Source organism: Phaethon aethereus (assembly GCF_964289735.1).
Source record: "Phaethon aethereus genome assembly, chromosome: 2".
Lineage (NCBI taxonomy): Eukaryota > Metazoa > Chordata > Aves > Phaethontiformes > Phaethontidae > Phaethon > Phaethon aethereus.
In genome coordinates this window covers 17,292,184-17,312,517 of record NC_138582.1, presented here as the reverse complement: position 1 = coordinate 17,312,517, position 20,334 = coordinate 17,292,184, and positions in this window count along the sequence as shown.

Here is a 20,334-nt window from a genome sequence, read left to right as displayed (position 1 = left end):
TTTCCCTTTCCTAAATGTTACCAGTTTAGACATATTTCTCAGAGAGCGCAGCATACAAGAATAAGATACTAATTCCCTTATGGTAACAAAACTGCAAAATAGTCCATCTACAAAGGTCACTGCATCAGTGTTTTAGAAGTCACAAAGGACCAACCAAAGAAGTGTAGCTAGAGTGCAGATAAAGGTATTTAGGCAACTGAGTATACCTATATATTCAGGTTCCTAATCAATGAAAAGAGAGGAAGAAAAAAAACAGTGAAATAAATGAAAGATCATTATTAAAGATTATAATTAAAGGTTTTCATTAAAAACAACTCTGGATAATTTATTTTAAGCTTTCATGTTAGTAAAACTGACTCACCCTCATTTGTTTTCCAGGTCCCAGTTCAGTATCCATTACCACACTGTTGAAGCCCATTTTACTGTATGTCCTTTTGCATTTCCCACATAATGTAAAATAATGTAGTCTGGTGTTTCCCTCCTAGCCCATTACATTTCTTAGATTGTAAGCAAGAACAATGATGTGGCTCTGATTTCACATCACCATAAGGGAATGCTTAAAATGTAAAATGAATGAACTGAGTTTTCCCTTAAAAGAAGAAAACATTTGTATTCAGAGTTTCTGATTACAATCCCCTTTACTTGGTTCAATTTTGTTTGGTTTTGGGCTGTGGTTGATTGTTGGCTTTTTTTACAGATTTGAATTCTATACCAAGCCTAGGCTGATATTGACCTTCCAAACTTTCTGCTACTAAAAAAAAGCTTGTAGGTGTTCAATTATCATAAATTACAGCCATAGTTATCATTGATTGCCAAACCATTTAGAAACATTCAATAATTAATCTTACCAATAGCTTTGTGACAGAGGAAAGAAAATGCAATGCAGCTTCCCAGAATCAAAATAAAATTAAAGCTCAGGAAGGGCGTAAGTAACACATAGGCTTTCTGCTAACTCTCTCTTCTTGTATATGGGAAAGTTTCACACTGATACTAGTTTTGACATGTTTACATTCTGCTTTATTTCCTTTTTCATAAACAAGCAGGTAAGTAACTACAGTCATGCAGCAGCTCGCTGTCATACCAAGGCCAGGTGCACTTTCAGAGTTCAGCTCCTGAACTTTGATGACTAGTGTTGCATGGATAGACTACCAGTCTGATAACCAGCTTTGGTTTCTTGTATTAGAAATAGGAAACTCAAGAATACTGAGACACTCTGATTTCCAGCCCAGATACCCTCAGTAGATCTTAGAATAACAAAGATAATTTCATTGTCTTTCTGTGAGCATCCAGTTTCAGTTTGGGAAGATAAAGTCAGCATCACGGACTGGATGAGAACTTCCTAGATCCCAGAGTCTTTTCTCCACTCTCAGATTTGCTAAGTAATTGAGACAGTCTTCCCCATGATTTACCACTCCTTCATAAAGTCTCCTCTAACCTCTCTTTGATTATGACACAAAGTTCCTTGCACTTTTGTGATAAAATTAGAACATTTGACATATAATTAACAAACTTTGGCATTATAGTATCTTCTAGAAATAAAATACAGTAAGAGAGAGACACACACACAAAAAGAGAGCAAGCAAGAAAGTGAAAACGTCCTTCATATCTATCAAATGTATACCAATTGAACTGTAAGTGAAATTGCATCTGTTGCACCATTTTGAGAACAGAAAAAAAAAAATGGGTTTTTTGTTAATGTTCTGTGCTTGCCTCACCTGGCCTTGAGAGATAGGATGCACAGACTTTTCTCATCTGAAAGAGTTGGCTTAAATTTAAATCAATCCATTACAGGCTTTAGGGTGCTAATAAACTTGTGACATTTCTGTATTTATCCAAATAATAACTAGCTGTAGGGGCTGGTGAAACAAGAACCATATTTTTTTAAAAACTTTCTGTATTTTCCAGACTGGTTCTGAAGCTCATGGGAATTATAAAGTCCAGTGGAGCTGGGGTTCTCTCAAAGCCTTTCTCTGTCCCCACACCACCTACCGCACTGTGGTCACTGCAGTGCTGATTTGGTAAGGTTACTAATTCATCTCCGGCTATACTGTTTTTCAGTGACTAGCACTTCATTAGGGTAAAAAGCTCCATTATGAAAGGAAATATTCAGAGAGAATTCACCTTATGGATGGAAAAACACCAAGTTTTCTGCCAGCTTGTTTCAAACATACATATAAACCTTATTTTTCAAATGCTTCACACTTCTTTCAACATACTTCCCATTCCTCATTATGCCTCCTACCTCCTTTTTAATTTTAGCCTATTTCTTAAAATCATTAGAAAACCAAAGTACTAGGAAATTACCAAATTTTCTCAGAATTAGTACCAACAAAAGGATAGCACTGTATTTTTCTGATCCACCAAATGAATTTGAGAGTGGATCCTTAAGTCCATATGATCAATACTGGTGACACTGAATTACTCAGAGCTGCGAGAGTCATATCCTGACAAAATGGGTGCTATTATCTGTTCCTAACTTTCACTTAATTAAAAAAAGATTATAATCCGATTGTAAATACTTGACTTCAAAGCTGTGCAAATGCCTGCCTTTAAACCATCTTCGTCTTTTGACCTCAAGCAACTACACAAAAGCCCAAATTTTTAGACTGCAGCTTTCAGACATTGCTACTAAGAAAAAATAAGGGAAAAAAAAGGAGAAAAATAATTTTTTTTCCAGGGCCATAAATCAGACCCTACTTAGCCAATTTTGTTTTTGCTTTTGTCCAATGAGCAAACTAAACATTAGGCTGCAAACAGCCATGGAAATTGCAGCCCCAAAGGAATTAGTTTAACAATACTTCAAGTATCCTTAAAAAGAAAATTAAATGGAAGGTGGAATTAACTTTAAGGAAGTTGAAATTAACTTTAACAGCTCAGCCACAACAAGAATAGCACACATTTTTAACTTCAAGGAAAATTCATCCTGTGAAGACACTACCACCATGTTGCAGATTCTCTATTTTTGTATTATCAAATTAAGACAAAATGTGTCTGTAGGAGATGAGCTGCAGTCAAACAAACTTTATAGAGCCCATTGCAAGAGAAACTGATGTGGTTCTACAGTCTGCATTATTCATGTCAAACCAGTTGATGTAATGGTCCCTTCTGACCTTAAGGTAATCTATGTATCTATGAAAACTTCTAGTTAAACATACTAAGACTGTTTAAATAATATTTCATTTGTAACGAACTTTTAACAATTCATTCATTTGAAGGCTGTAGGTAAAAAAAAAAGTAAGAGAGAACTAATGATTATTAAGGGGACGTTTCTTGCACCAGTCTCATGAAAGTTTCTGCTATAAATCAAGAACATTTACATAGCAGATGCATACGTTCATCTAGACATCAAGTAAATTTTCTCCATTCTTTACTACATTCTGTAGTATGAGATGATCCCTGAATTCTTAAGAGAGACCTTTTATTTCTTATGACTCTCCATATCTCTTGGAGAACAGCTGCAATATAGCGTAGTTTCTGAACCATGAAGAAAACAAAGGGCACTTGCCGATTTGACAAAGCTGAGGATATATTTGCTTTCCACTGGGCAGTGCCACTGACTTGTCACATATAGAGGTTGGGTTCCCATATCAGGAGTGGCCGCATTGCAGCAAGAGTGCGAACAATACAAGTTACCCAACTGGTATGGTGTAACTGAAGCTGATTCATTGCTTCCTGTTGTGTGGGCATCCATAAAAACATTTAGACTATTACTTTGATTTTTTAAAACTCTGTTAGCCCTTGTTTATCTTTCAAAATAACGTTTTTTTAGAAAGACATGTCTGGGAAGTGTGGATGACCAACCATTAGTGTCAATGCACAGCTTAAATGGTTTAAAACATTCATTGTAAGTAGCAACATGTAAAACATTCATGCAAGTAACAAGTTCTGTCTCATCTACACTTGGTAATATCCTACATTATGAGAAGAAATTCTGCATTATAAAGAGAAATATAGACAGTAAATAGATGTTGACTTTAGATGAGATAAATTACACATTTAGAGTGGTATTTCCCCCAACTGTCTAAACAAGGAGGCTAGATAACAAGCCTAGGTACAGGTATAGATATATGTGTAAAACCTATGAAAGGAAACCACAATTTGTTTGGAGATTCAAGGAATAAAATTAATTTTTTTTTAAATCCTTTTTTTTTAGTTTAAAACATTTGCCACTGTGAGGAATGAATGTCCTGCTATGTTTTCAAAATAGAAAATAAACTTGATTTATCATAGTTATCAGACACCAGTTGTTTTGTTTCCAGGTTTTTTTTATATTCACATGTAATGTGACAAGTGTCAGATTTTCAGAGAACACAGCTTGCAGTGAAAAATAGAAATAAAGACCTATGTTTACTGAAACAGCTGATGTATCTATATGTGTTTGTGTCTGTGTAGACATAAACACACACTAATATACTCTGAAAGCTTTGTGCACATAGCTACAAACATGTTTAGTTCTAACTTTACTGTTGTAAAATGGGGGCTTTATTCTTGTTTTTAAAAAAGCCACATATGTAAAATATATTACTGCATTACAATGAACTCATTACTTATAATAAAATATTAATTCAGTTGCTCGTACTTATTTTAAAAAGCAAGTAGTTTTCATTCATACATTTTTCTCTAATTTTTGTAAGGAAATATTTGACAATCTCCAATTTAGCATGAGGTGCGACAAAGCTGATAGAAGTGAGTGATTTTATTTATCTACATATTCTTTATGCGAGTGTTTGTAAGCATTAAGCATTACACAGGAAAATACTATCATCTGTCAACTATTATTTTTCTATAAGGTCTTTCATCATTTCACTGAGCGTTCTTTGTGTTAGTCCAGTGTCTAGATGTTCCTGAAGAGAACAAGGTACCAAGATTTAGGTAGCATATTTACTGTCCAGTTGATGAAGGAACACAGCTGACATCTGTTTGACATCAGTCACATGGAAGCTTCTGCAAGGTCCTGCAGTGCATATAGGAAAAAGTTTGGCCCAATGGTGCCAAGCCAACCCACGCTGCAAGAGGGCTCTACTTGTACCTATACAAAGAGGTAGTGCCAGTTCAGGTTGCCTACCTACCTGCCTGGAAATCTCCAAAAGACGGACACTTAGCACAGGTTTGCATCAATGAAAGAATGTTCTGAGTATGAAAGTGGGTCCTGGCTTGGGTCCGTGTTCAAAAGGCAATAAAAATTCAGCCATAAAATACCTATGGCCCCAAAGAGCCTTCATTCCTCTGAAAGCTGAGACCTTACAATTTAATTTTTAATGCAGTTTTCAGGGTAATAGTGCATACACTGTAGCTTACAAAAATTTAAAAAAAAAAAAGCAGAGAACAATCCAGAAGAAGGGTATTACTCTTTCTTCTAAACTGGTGAGAAAGCAAGGTCTGGAGAGAAAACATGACTTACCTAAGGTCACACAGGAAGCCTGTGATAGTCAGAAATTGCAATCTCATTTCCTGACTTCTACTCCATTGCCTCAGCCATAAAAGGATCTTTCCTCTCTTATTGATTTAATTTTTTTATTTATCTTTTTGTATTCTGAACCATCTGGTTGACTACAAAACAAAACGGTTCACATGATTAGTGTAAATAACTTCACATTATGACGCTATTTTCATTGTTTATGTACATCCTGAAGACATTTCAAATGGGGCATTGATTATATATAGTCACTGAATAGGTATATTGATTAATTTATAAAGATGTCATAATTAAAGGGGTTTTCTTCATTAATTTGCATATAACTGATCAATTTTCAAGTGAATATATTATTATTTTACACAGAAATTAACCTTAGGGACTTCAAATAGTGTCTATGCATATGTACTTCATTATCCATAATTTACATGCTATGTCATTCCTCAGAGTACATAATCATACAGCGAACAAGCAGCATTTTGATGTCTTTTACAGAATAATTCTAAGAATAAAGAGGGAAATGGCACACAATCCAAATTGCTGCTTTTTCTTCTGCTGCTCAAGATGAAGTTGCTGTCGTCACTTCTACTAGCACTATAGTGGCACCTCAAGGCAGAATAACAACATGTCATGATTATTCAGAGGCTCATCACATGCTTTGCATAGGGACGTTAGTATTAAGCCAGAAAAATGAAGTCAGGTCAACAAAGGCTTGAGTCTGCAATGTCTGCTTTCAGTTGTCTAAAAATGACAGGCACTAACTCAGAATGGATGAAAATTACTTTTATGAATCAGACCAGATACTGCAATCCTAAGAAATGTCAATGTCTATGAAGTGTTATATCTCAGCAAAGAGATGAAGTTAAGAAGTGAAGCAACAAAATTTATCTTCCATACTAGAGTCCCAAAAACTCCTATGATGAAATAGGAAGATTCCGAAGCAGGAATTAAATGAGAAAGTGGCTTATCTTTGGAACCTTCTCTATGACCATTTTTTGCATCTAAAGAGCAGCAGATACATGTTTTGCTCAAGTCACTCTGGACTAGAAGCAGACAATGTGTCTGAATCTTTTAGAGATTCATTATAATCCAGGTAATGTATAAAAAATGTAAACTTATCTATGTATCTTGAATCAAAAGCACCCAAGAATCTCTCATATAAAGAGTTCCACAATTATATCAAAAAATAAGCTGTTATCAATTAGTCTGAAAGTGGTGTTTTGTTTCTTGCTTAGCCTAGCTTTGCTTTGCTCTGCTTTGCATGTTTCTTTTATTAAGTATCGTATGAGCAAGATAACATATGGCAGAGTTGACCAAACTGGAAGACACATAAAGGCGTGTTTTGTGGCAACTCTGTCCTTCCGTCCAATGGAGGTCTATTCATTGTTCAGTCCATGATGATTTCACTTAAATATTTCAAATATATGATATACTGATTGCTTTGGCAAGGACCTTATCTCCCTAAGTATTTGTACACCATGTGCGTCAAGTTAGCTTCATCTTCAACAGAGTTTTTAAGCATAAGCAAGTAACATACACATAGATATAGGCAAGTAATCCATATTCCACAGGCTCTAGAAGGAGAAGAGCTCCTTTTAGCACACATAGATTTCCAGAGCAGAGGCTCATAGCAGTTTAGAAAATCATAGACTCACAGAATGATTTGGGTTGGAAAGGAAGTTTAAAAGTCATCTAGTCCAACCCCTCTGCGATGAGCAGGGACATCTTCAACAAGATTAAGTTGCTCAGAGTTCCATCCAACCTGACCTTGAATGTTTCCAGGGATGGGGCATCTAACACCTCTCTGGGCAACCTGTGCCAGTGTTTCACCACCCTCATTGTGAAAAATTTCTTCCTTATCTCTAGTCTAAATCTGCCGTCTTTAAGTTTAAAACCATCACCCCTTGTCCTATCACTACAGGCCCTGCTAAAATGTCTGTCCCCATCTTTCTTAAAAACCCCCTTTAAGTACTGGAAGGCCACAATAAGGTCTCCCTGGAGCCTTCTCCAGGCTGAACAATCCCCACTCTCTCAGCCTGTCCTTATGGGATAGGTGTTCCATCCCTCTGATCATTTTTGTGGCCTCCTCTGGACCCGCTCCAACAGTTCCATGTCTTTCCTGTGCTGAGGGCTCCAGAGCTGGACGCAGGACTCCGGGTGGGGTCTCACCAGAGCTCAGTAGAGGTGAACAATCACCTCCCTCGACCTGCTGGCCACGCTGCTTTGGATGCAGCCCAGGATTCGGTTGGCCTTCTGGGCTACGAGCATGCGTCGCCAGCTCATGCCCAGCTTTTCGTCCACCAGGACCCCCAAGTCATTCTCAGCAGGGCTGCTCTCCATCCTTTCATGCCCCAGCTTATATTGCTACTGGGGAGTTTCCCCGACCCTTACTTCACCTTGTTGAACCTTCTGAGTTTCACATGGACCCATTCCTTGAGCTTGTTCAGGTCCCTCTGGATGGCATCCCATCCCTCAGGCATGTCAGCTGCACCACTCAGCTTGGTGACATCTGCAAACTTGCTAAGGGTGTCCTCAATCCCACTCTCTATGTAATTAATGAAGGTATTAAAGAGTACTGGTCCCAATATGGACGCCTGAGGGACACTGCTTGTCACCCATCTCCATCTGGACATTGAGCCATTGACCACTACCCTCTGGAGGCGACCATCCAGTCAATTCCTCATCCATCAAACAGTCCAGCCATCAAATCCATGTCTCTCTGATTTAGAGAGAAGGATGTTGTGGAGGACCATGTCAAAGGCCTTACAGAAGTCCAAATATATGACATCGGTAGCTCTTCCTTTGTCCACTGATGTGGTTACTCCATCCTAGAAGGCCACTAGGTTGGTCAAGCAGGACTTGCCCTTGGTGAAGTCCTGCTGGCTGCCTCAAATCACATCCCTGTCTTCCATGTGCCTTTAGCAGAGCTTCTAGGAGGATCTGTTCCATGATCTTCCCAGGCACAGAGGTGAGGCTGGCAGGTTGGTAGTTCCCAGGTTCCTCCTTGCTACCCATTTTAAAAATGGGTGCAATGTTTCCCTTTTTCCAGTCACTGGGGACTTCCCCTGACTGCCATGACTTTTCAAATATCATGGCAAGTGGCTTGGCAACTACATCTGCCAATTCCCTCAGGACTCTGGCAGGCATCTCATCAGGTCCCATAGACTTGTGCATGTTCAGGTTCCTCAGGTGGTCTCGATCCTGATCTTCTCTTACAGTGGGAGGGACTTTGCTCCTCTAGTCCCCATTTTGCAGTCCATACCCTCACAAAGTGTGGGAGGAGAGAATGCCAGTGAAGACTGAGGCAAAGAAGTCATTGACTGCCTCAGCCTTCTCCTCATCCATTGTTGCCAGTTTGCCAGTCTTGCTCATTAAGGTGGGTATGCTTTCTTCGACCTTCATTTTCTGGTTAACATACCAATAGAAGCCATTACATACCTATAGAAGCCTATAATTGTTAATAAAGACTTTAGACATGATGAACCTACCTGCCTTTGCCTTTTTTGTATTCAACAAGGGAATCACAACTCCTAAGACTACTGAACGTCTGAAACAGTGACTTTGACCCTGCTAAGTTTTAACACCAAGACAGTTCAGGAAGAGATATCCAGAAGAGCAGGCTCCAGGGATACCTTCTTGCAGCCTTTCAGTACTTAAAGGGGGCTTTTGAGAAAGCAGGGCCTGTTGCAATAGAACAAGGGGTAATGGTTTTAAACTAAGAGAGAGTAGATCTAGACTAGATCTAAGGAAGAAATGTTTCGCAATGAGGGTGGTGAAACATTGGCACAGGTTGCCCAGAGAGATGTTAGATGCCCCATCCCTGGAAACATTCAAGGTCAGGTTGGATGGGACTCAGAGCAACTTGATCTAGTTGAAGATGTCCCTGCTCATTGCAAGTGGGTGGACTAGATGACTTTTAAACTTCCTTTCCAACCCAAATCATTCTATGATTCTATGATATGTATATAATTACTATATAATTTACTAATCTAACTGAATGGGTAGAACATTTCCCTTCTTCTTTGAGCATTAACAGTACTACTTTTAACCTTTATGACCTACAGGGATTCTGTTGCAACTGCCAGGAGAAAAAGGAAGGTACTTGTCTTGAATAGTTTGTCCGGAGCAGGAGACAGCTTTTACTACTGCCAGAATCCCCAGTCAGAGCAAAAGCATTGTAGAGGATATACAACATCCTCAGCTTATAGAGGATAAAGAATATTCATATGGATGAACTAGACCTACTCCACAGGACAGACAAATGCACAGATCAGTATAGGGTGAAAGTGTTATCTCATCAGTGTGACAAGATGAATAAAAGATCAATGAATCCATCCTACATCTATTCTTTCAATCACAAACAAATATCCTAGATAAATGGATATTTTTTCCTCCTGTGGAAGTAGAAGGATGGTAAAAAGATGTACTACCCTGAAATATTCTTTACCTGTTAATCTTGCTACTTTTTGTGCATCTTCATACTATATGTGAGAGACCAAGTGTCCTAATGATTGCTTCTGGCACTGTTCTTGTTCATAAATGTCAGGTCATTCAGTAAAGTAAGAGTTTTTCAGCTGAATATTCACAAAACTAATTAGTCACATAGAAGGTTGTTTCAAACAAATTTGTGAAAATCCATAGGTCTTATTCAACTCATAAATGCTGTGTGTCAAAGAATGAAAGCTAATGAAGAAAAGCAGAGAAATCATAACTTCATAAAAATACGTAACACTCAGTTGAAAGAGTCAATGGAGGTATTATTAATTATAAGGTGAAAAAATGAAGTCTCTCTTTGAACTTGCATTAGGGAAGAAAATGGCACAGAAGAACTGATCCCTGTACAGAAAACTGTGAAAATAGTTCATATAAATTAATCTTGATTTGCCAGCTATTTTGCTGTTCTTTGCAGTCATTATCTATAGTAACGGGCAAAGACAATTATACAGGAAATTAAGATGTGCATTTGGATCACTGGTAAATGAGCAGTTAGAGAAGAGACAACTGACTTAGTCTGCTTAGATACTATATAGAATATTTCACTGCTGGCAAGAAGATGAAAAGTAGCTGTGAATTGGCTGGTGTTTTTATGCATTGGTGAACTTTGCTAGAGAATAGATTTTACAGAGTTGTTTTGTTCACTGATCCAGGATGGTGAGTGGAAATTTCATTTTAGAGCATATATCAATACATAGCCTGGATAATAATGATTGTAGATATTTTGGTCTTCTCTGCTGAAGGCCTAGCAGCTGTATACAAGAGCTAAAGTGTATCACAGATTACCTACAAACAATGAAATGGGGACATGAGGATGGTGGAGATAGACACGTTCAAGAAGTCAATTTAAGTTTAAAATACATTTCAAAATGGTTGAGGATTTTGGTAGCAGGAAGATCCTTTATTTTTGCACAGTCATGTACCACATCAGTGAAAAATTAAGACAGGAAATCATATTCCCAAATTTCACTCCTGTTACACTAAACTAACTTTATGTAAGTAACATACTTACACTAGTATGGAAAAAACAGGAAACCATTGAGAGAAGGGCAGTTACTTTTGAAGTAGCTGCTTGACTAATGAATTTGTATACTTCCCACCTCCAACCTTCCCCATCCCACTTTCTGCATGTGTTTGCATTACTGAGGGGTAATTATAATGAAAAATACAAATCTCAGGTGAAGAGGAGATGGGACATGACAGCTGAAAAAAAAAGATGCACCAGACAGCTCATCATCTTCACATTTCGTTTGACCTTTCAGCAGCCACCAGACCAAATGAGCAGCAGGATAAGGTCAACAGGTAAAAATAGACACAGCAGGAATTATTTCATTCATGGATCTTGAAGGTCGGACAACTTGAGCAGAGTACTGTAGATATCATTTTTTCTTAATGGTTCATCAATATACATAGAAAATAGGCTTTCCTATACCAAGAAGGTGAATTTATTTGCCAAGGTCCCATTTTAGGGGCAAAGAATGGATCAAATCTATTAGTCATTCTTTAACCAAGAGCATAAAGAATGTATAGAGGTCTGTCTCTTTCTAGGAAAAGAAATTACAGAGGTATTTGCAGCACTTATCTTCAAGTACTTATACAACACATTATACTTCCTAAACTCTCCCTACAATCAGTGGAAAGAAACACTCCTGCAGATAGGAAGTTTAAAGCATCTTAGTTAGATTTCTGGCTGAACTTCTCCCAGATCACATTCATGCTATTCAGTATGAATTTTATCCCAAAAGCCTAATATCAAGCAGTTATGTCATTGGACTAAACCAAGTAGGTGAATTAATTTTCCTAATTGCTTTCCTGAGTTTAAGCTTGCCTCAGGACGATAGACTAAAAGACCTACCAAAGTATTATTAGAAAGATGTTATTTATTTAATATTTTAAGACCATCTGGAAGACTGGGCTCTCCAAAAATCCTTTAACAAGAATGATTGGAAAGAATATCCACTCACAAGATGAGTCTAAGCACATTGGAAAATCATTCAACAGCAAGACAAACAGGTCTTAGGCATCTGAGAGAAACCGGAGACTCACTGCAGAACATCAACAGGATGAAAACTGATCTAAAAATAGCATTTTTACTATAGAAAGAGATTCATAAGACACTAAAAAAGTGGTATATTGCAGAGTGTTAGAAAGCAGGCTTTCTGATCATTGCCACTGGAAATCAAGCCTTTTTAACTGAGAAGTTGGGGAAAGAGGAAGGGAAGGGAAGGGAAGGGAAGGGAAGGGAAGGGAAGGGAAGGGAAGGGAAGGGAAGGGAAGGGAAGGGAAGGGAAGGGAAGGGAAGGGAAGGGAAGGGAAGGGAAGGGAAGGGAAGGGAAGGGAAGGGAAGGGAAGGGAAGGGAAGGGAAGGGAAGGGAAGGGAAGGGAAGGGAAGGGAAAAAAGAAAACTTAATATAAGACGTCAGTATACTACCATACAACAATTAAAAACATTAATGTGCTACTTCCTACAGAAACATGTTTTAGAAACAGGTTTTAATACCAGAAACTGAGACACAGAAAAGTCAACTGGCTTGCCCTAAACAACACACAAAGCCTGTGCTACAGTCACTGCCAGAAAAATTAACTTCAATCTAATTCATGTACTAGGCCATCCTTCTTCTTAGAGGTCCAGATTTAGACTATGCATTTTGCCTTTTTGTTAAGAATTCACATCTTGTAACACTATGCAACTAAATAATGCTAACTCAGCCAAATTTAAACATTTCTTCTTCTTTTTACACCACACTTCTTTAAGTAATAAGCAGCAAAATCAGGCTGTGCACGCACACTGAAACCCTCAAATAGTCAGTTGGAGAAAATGTTTACAGCTGAGCATAAACCCATGAAAATAACAAGTTTTAATGGAAATGCTGACCAGCCTTTCATGCATAGCTCTAAATAATGAAAGATACCTGGTTGGCTCATTCTCTCATTGCCATCTAACCATTTTTGTTCCATTCATTAGTGGAACATCATATAACTTAACAGAAATTAACATATGTAAAGAATGTCATCCCAGAGGAATTTCTGGAACAAAGGAATATTTTTCTATAGTTGGCAGTTTTGGTAAGAGCTTATTTTCTAATCTACAGTAGTTGTTAACTTCACAACAAATGAAGTCTCTTTTTTCAGGTCTTTAACCAAATGCCCCATTCTTTGGCTTTGTGACTTGGCATTGTGGATTTCTTAAAAACAAATAAAAGCACAAAATCCCACCCTCCAAGTTTCTGATTGCTTTTTTTAATAGCTCAGTCCCCAAGGGGCTCAACTTGTTATTGAAATTGTTTTCTTTAATGGGCATTTTGTGCTTTTCCCCTGGATTATTTTACTTACTTGGAGTGGTGAATGCATGCCAGTTCAAAAATCAAACACTGGGGCAAATGCTACAAATACATTGCCCAACATGTGGTCAGCATTTAGACAAGTATATAAAGCACAGAATTATTCTGAGCACTGGGGAGAACACTCTTCATTCAGTGTTACAGCAGATAAATTATCTATCTCATAATTTAGATTATGCTGACAGTTTCATTATGCATTTCCAGTGCCCAAAGATACTAATAAGTTTTGTAGGTTTGTCCCAGTTCAGCATACAAACTAAATTCTGCTTTCAGATGAATGCTGTACAGACACAATGAAGGGCAGATGTGTTCTATAGGATCTTGGCACTGTCAGCTCTCACAGCATTTGAACTTTGAATTTATTTCAAAAGCCTGAAAGCTTATTTAGCTGACATTTGGGAGGGAGGGAGCAGGAGAGGATCTGATTCTTCTCTCACACATGTTTTAAGCCATTGTTGGATTGCTGATTTCATTAGAGTTACTTCTGATTTACACGGCTGTCAGTGACAGGATCCAGTCTATATAAAACTGAATTAGAAATCTAAGGAATATTCTGCCAGATTTCTGATGTTACACCCAGCAGGAGACTATTGAAGCTATAAGCTGGGAAAATAACTTGCTAAAGGAAGACAGATCAAGAAACAGTCTAAAGGGATAGTGGTTACTAAGTGAGTTCCTTAAGGATCAGCTTCGGGGCTGTGTTCGCTTAATTTTTTTCCAGTTTAGTGCCTAAGTTTTCACAAAGTACTTTATTGAGTGTTATACTGAATTCCAAATCTTCTAGAGCCTTTAGAACAGTTTAAACAGAATCGTTTAGAACAGTTTCTCAATGGTCTCTTATCCTACCAAGTGCTGATACTAAGTTATTCTGTGAATACATGCTGCAATATTAATTTTCCATCTATCATCATACCTTGAACAAACCATCATAATATGTTAAATACATTCTATTGAAATTAATCCAGCAAAGTTGAAGTTTCCAGGTTATTTCTTCTCTTTAGGATATTTACTTCATCCAGCTTTAGGCACTTGGCCATCTAGCAGCCCTAATTTCCCACTACAGGCAATGGATACTCCACTTAAGAATGATTCCAAAACATAAGTAAGATTCCTGGTTTAAATAGCCTTCTGAAAGGATATCTCTTTCTGCATTAACTGGATAGGTTTATTTGCTCACATAATTAGGCAGCTGAACTAGAATTGTCTGACTGTGTGTTGCCACCCTTAATCTGATATTACAAATTCTTGTTATGGGACTTCTAATTTCCTGCATGAATTCTTTCATTAAGTTGCTTGTAGTTGCTGGAGTCACAAGAGTATGTATTTAATTTTCTTCAACTGCTCTTTGGAAGAAAGCACCTTCTTTATCACATTCCCTTAAAGTCATAGTCTGATTTGCCATATTTACAATAAAGTCAATAGACTTGTTGGCTGACTAAAATCAACTTTATCTTTCCAGTTCCTAGCGCATCTCACTTCAATCTGCATTAAAACATTAGGGATCGCTGCGATAGCATTCTTCAAGCCCACTTGGCATTATTGGGAGAGGACTCGCAAGTTCTGTTTCTGTGGGAAGAACTAGGAGAAAACCAGTGAGCCTAAGGAGAGGATGGGTACCTCGTACAAAGACCATTGACCTTCCAGTATTCATGACACCCCTATGACTCCAGCATCTAGCTGAAGAGTGAAGACCATGCCCATTACATCAAAGAGGAAGAAAAGTGAACTGAAATTAGTTGTTTTGATGTTTCTTCTCTCAAAATTCTTAGGTGTGTGATGTAAGTTATCCAAAGCAGGGACATGCAATTCTAAACAGACTTTTTCATTCTCATTCACCACTCTGTTTTTCAATTTAATTTCACTTTTATTAATGACAGGGTATCTGGTTCAACTCCTACTAACATTCATGGAAAAGCTACAGGATTTCCAGGGAAGGAGGATCAAGATCATCAAAACTGGCATATCACTTTTAACTTTTAATTTTATTCTCAGCTATGTCCATAACTTTGGCATTATTTAAATACAATAAACTAATTTAAGATACACAGGCAGATCCCTAATTAAGATGTGATTATTTTGAGTACATTCTGTAAAAGCTTCACACTAAAAGCATGAAAGAGCAGCACCCACAGAAGAGTGATCACAGTTAGGCATTGTTAGATTGTACAGTATGTTTTTAAGAAAGGTCAGTTTCTAGATCTTGCTGGGGCCACTAATATGCTGTACAACTTTCTGCAGGTTTGAATCCTGAAGTTAGTAGCTGAGGTTCTAGTCAGACTATTCAATTTTCAAGTTACCCATCAGAAAACTCAAAGCACCACTGTACAAAATTGTTGATGCCTGGCAGCAACCTAAGTAGCAAGAACAGTGTCTCAAGTCCTGCTTTCCATTTCATTTAGGAAAGCTAATCTCTCATTGTAAACTTGACCCAAAAAAATGTCAATACAAGTTTGAATGAGACTTAAGCAATCATTTCAAAACTCATTCTGGAAATAATTAATTAGGGAAAGATTCTCACTTTTACACTTCTCCTTCTACAGACAGCCTAAAGTAAACAACATCAGCCTGGAAGAGTCTCCAACAGGAAACAAATTCAGATTGCTGTTGGTTCCCCTTACTGCAAAAAGAAAAAACTCCAAGAATAAAACAAGACCTGTTAGCCTGAAAATCCCCAAAGAGGAGGCTCATGATATGTCTGTAGCTTTGCTCACCTGTCATGTCGGGGTTATCTTTGCCAGGTAAGTATAGAGTTGCTTGAAAAAGAAAAGAGGATTGTTCTAATCATTCTCATACTGGGAAGGAAATTACTGGGAAGCACCTCTGCTCCACTTTCCCCTTCTCACCTTGCCACTACAATTTCAGAAAAGCAAAGCCTCTTACTCCATTGCGCAAAAAGCAGAGGCCACTTTGAGAAAATTTAACCCCATTGCTCTGCATCTAATCTGGAGAGATAAACAAGAAAATTTCAAAAGAAACACATCTTCTGGCAACTGTGGTGTTTTTATTGCCTATCTGTTAAGAAAATGAGCACTCATATCAGGCTGGAAGTGATTAAAAAATTACAATGGATCTTTTGAACTTTGCACATTTTCATGCAAATTATTGCAAAACTTTGTCATGAAAACTATATACCTTTAATTAAAAATCATATTTTCCTGTTTTTTAATTCCATGTTATCTTGGTTTAGCCCTCCTCTGGGCTAAACACCAGCAATGGCTCTCTCCCCTGAAAACCCCCTCTCAGCCAAGAAAGGGAAATCAAGGAAGGAAAGGAAACTCATGGGTTGAAATAGAAACAGATTGAATACAACAATAAAAATAATACTACTACTAAAGCAGTATCAAGTACACAGAGTTATACTCAGCCCATGGAGTGGTCGCAAGCTGGATGCTCCCGGCAGCAAACGCTGCTTGGCGAACGCTGCAAGCAGCACCGCTCCACTGAAGGGAGAAGAGGCCTCAGGAGCGACGGGCGAGACCCCCCAGGGGTGGCAGCCACTGAGAGAGAGAGCTGTTCCCAGCAGACTCCCCAGTTTAGGGTAAGCGGGACGTTTATGGTATGGAATACTTCTGCTGACCAGTCGGGGTCAGCTGTCTTGGCCTCCGTTCCTCCTAGCTTTAGCACCTGTCTCAAGATTGGTAGTGGCCTTGATCACGATGGAGACCCGCATACCACGCCTGGCCATGAATTAAACCAGTGTCTTATCAACTTTGTTGTCACAGTAACGAGTGCTGCAGTATTCTTAGAAAAGGAGCTTTCCTGAACAGAAACCTGATTTTGTGATTCTATCCCAGTAAAAGCAGGACACATGTACATTTTGAAAAATAATAAAAAATAAATAGGAACTACAAAATACCCTATAGTAATAGTTGATAAGTCATCTCCTCTCTTGCTTCTGCAAAATTCTGTTTATATGTTCATCTGAATTTATATATATAAAATATATTAATATTGCAGTTCGTATGGATTGTTATCTGTAATTTGCATCAATAAAACTCAGTACTACAAGAAGCTTATAACATAAAACAGATTCAACTCCCTTTAAAATCAATGGGTAATACTACAAATCTGGCAAGTAAGACAGAAAACATTATAATATATATAATAAATAATAAATGTAGGCCATCCACAGTTTATCGTTTAAAATTGACCTCAAGAGATTAGCAAATAGATGTGGATGTTGATTCTATCCAATTTAAATTCTCATTTAGATTCCAGATTAATATCAAAGCTGGAAAACTATCTTGTCCACATGGATTTTAACTACTTTATAATTCATAAATGCAATCATATAATTTTTGCTGTACTGGACATACAAGTCAGGAAAAAAAATCCCCTGTTTTCATACTCTTGCATGTTTCAACAGTGTTTAAGTTTCAAAATTTCTTTTTCAAAGACAATAGAGGAAATTGTGGAATGGGCTGAAGTCGACTGTATGAGGTTTAATAAGGCCAAGTGCAGGGTCCTGCACTTTGGCCACAACAACCCCATGCAACGCTACAGGCTTGGGGAGGAGTGGCTGGAGAGCTGCCAGGCGGAAAGGGACCTGGGGGTGCTGGTTGACAGCCGGCTGAACATGAGCCGGCAGTGTGTCCAGGTGGCCAAGAAAGCCAACAACATCCTGGCCTGTATCAGAAAGAGTGTGGCCAGCAGGAGTAGGGAAGTGACTGTGTCCATGTACTCTGTGCTGCTGAGGCCACATCTCGAATACCATTTTTAGTTTTGGGCCCCTCACTACCAGAAGGATGCTGAGGTGCTGGAGCGTGTCCAGAGAAGGGCAACTCTGGTGATAGGTCTAGAGCACAAGTCTTATGAGGAGCGGCTGAGGGAACTGGCCTTGTTCAGTCTGGAGAAGAGGAGGCTAAGGGGAGACCTTATCGCTCTCTACAACTACCTGAAAGGGGGTTGTGGCAAGGTGGGTGTTGGTTTCTTCTCCCAAGTAACTAGCGACAGAATGAGAGGAAATGGCCTCAAGTTGTGCCAAGGGAGGTTTAGTTTGGATAATATGAAAAATTTCTTTACTGAGAGAGTGGCCAAACATTGGCACAGACTGCCCAGGGAGGTGGTGGAGTCACCACCATTGGAAGTGTTCAAAAAACGTGTGGTCGTGGCACTTCAAGACATGGTTCAGTGGGCATTGTGGTGTTGGGTTGACGGTTGGACTTGATGATCTTAAAGGTCTTTTCCAACCTTAATGATTCTGTGGTTCTGTGGTATGTAGGACAACTGTCTTAAAAAGAATTGATTTTGTACTTTATAAAGCTATGTGAAACTTTGGTGTGGAGCAGACTTATAAAGATGCTGCAGGCATGAATCAATAGCAATTATTTTATTTCTGTTTGGTAAATTGGAAGATATGAAAAGTTCCTTCTTGCTTAAAAGGCAAGAAAGTAAGGTGACTAAATACTAATTTGGGCTACTTCTTTTCCAGTAAACTGGAAAAGAGAAAACCACTTCAGATAGTGAAAAAATATTATTCTTTGAATTTTTTTTAATGAATTAGAGTAGAACGATAGAATATTTGTCAATCAGGATGTTCAATTTGAAGACAGCTTTAACTGAGAAAATACTAAAAGATGCATTTTACCTTAGCAGTGGCAAGATGAAAGAAACATGTCATTCCTTTTATTTCACTACAAGCGAAAGTATGAGAAAAGTAATACTTGCAGTCTTTGAATTGGAATCTTTTTTCCTCAGAGTTTTGGTTGCTGACTGAATCTGATGTGGATTCTGGTGGTTTTAATTTTTTTTTTTTATTTATTCTACACATTCCACTTTGTACATGAAAGGCCCATATCTAGACCTTACAGTCAGCAGACCATGCAGGAAACTCAGACTTCGTCTTGCCACTTATATACACTAAGATGCAAAAAGAATCTGTAACACTGCAATGAAAAGCAGCTTATACTGCTCTCTGTAGCACTGATAAATGTTACAGCAAGGAGATGTGAGATATAGCTTTACTGTGCATACAGAGCTATGCTGAACAGACCGTGTTTATCTAGTAGCTGGGTAGTCCACTTTGCATTTCTACTACTATAGCAAATCCCGTATAATATCTGATTATCATTTACTACTTACAGGAAATTTGGAAAATGGAGAATGAGTTTGGAAAAAGCACTGGAAATGAGATTGAGTTCTGGTGGGAAAGCTATTTGCTGTTACGCCACCTATAATATTAACCATTTAATTAAAAAATAGGATAGTTTCAAAAACATGTTGCCTTTAAAGTTAATATCCAAAATGCAATGTATCAAACACATGAAAAAAATCTGACAGTTATGTAACTTATGCACAGGAAGTCTTATTTTCAGACTGAAAATTAATATGCTTTTTTTTGTGAAGTCTAGGCACATTTATATCCTCAGAAACCTGAAATAATGGCTGACTTGCAAACCTGTATTTTGTAATTTTGTAATGTCTGAGGAAGCTCTGTCGTGAACCAGTCTCCAGGATGGTAAGCACTTTGAGGATAAGTAAGACAGTCTCTCCCACAAATAGCCCACAGTCTAGATGCCATATGAAACTGATGGAAGACAGAGGCAGGTAGGTTTTCTACAATGCCATTAACAAGGTTTAGAGTATTAGTTTTTCAACCAATTGTTTAGCCAGTGCTCGATGGAGAAAATTTGCAGAGACAGTACAGAAAAGCTTTAAGAAGGGATTTTGTGCCTGAGGAAGGAACAGATAAGCAGGCAATTGTGGCTGCCACTGCTGATAGAGTGAAGATTGAACCTTGATAAATTGGTAAATGTGATAGTGTGAGACTAAACTCCTAGGGCTTGAAATAGAGAAAGGGGATGAAGATGATGTGGTGGGGAAATGACAGCCAGGGAGAGGCAGCAAACACAAATAGGGCATGGTTAGATCAGTGAACAAGAAGCTGATTCAACAGCATCTTGAATGTGAATTTGTCTCAATGTTCTATTTTACTCAAAATGTGTTTGGTGTGATAGATCGTACATTATGCATACGTCACTCTTTTTAGGGCAGGCTGCTTGTATCGTAAGAGTATCTGATACTGCTTGGGTTTTATAAGGATTACTTGCTAACCTTTAAAGTTAAAGCTTCAGCATCTTTTCCTTT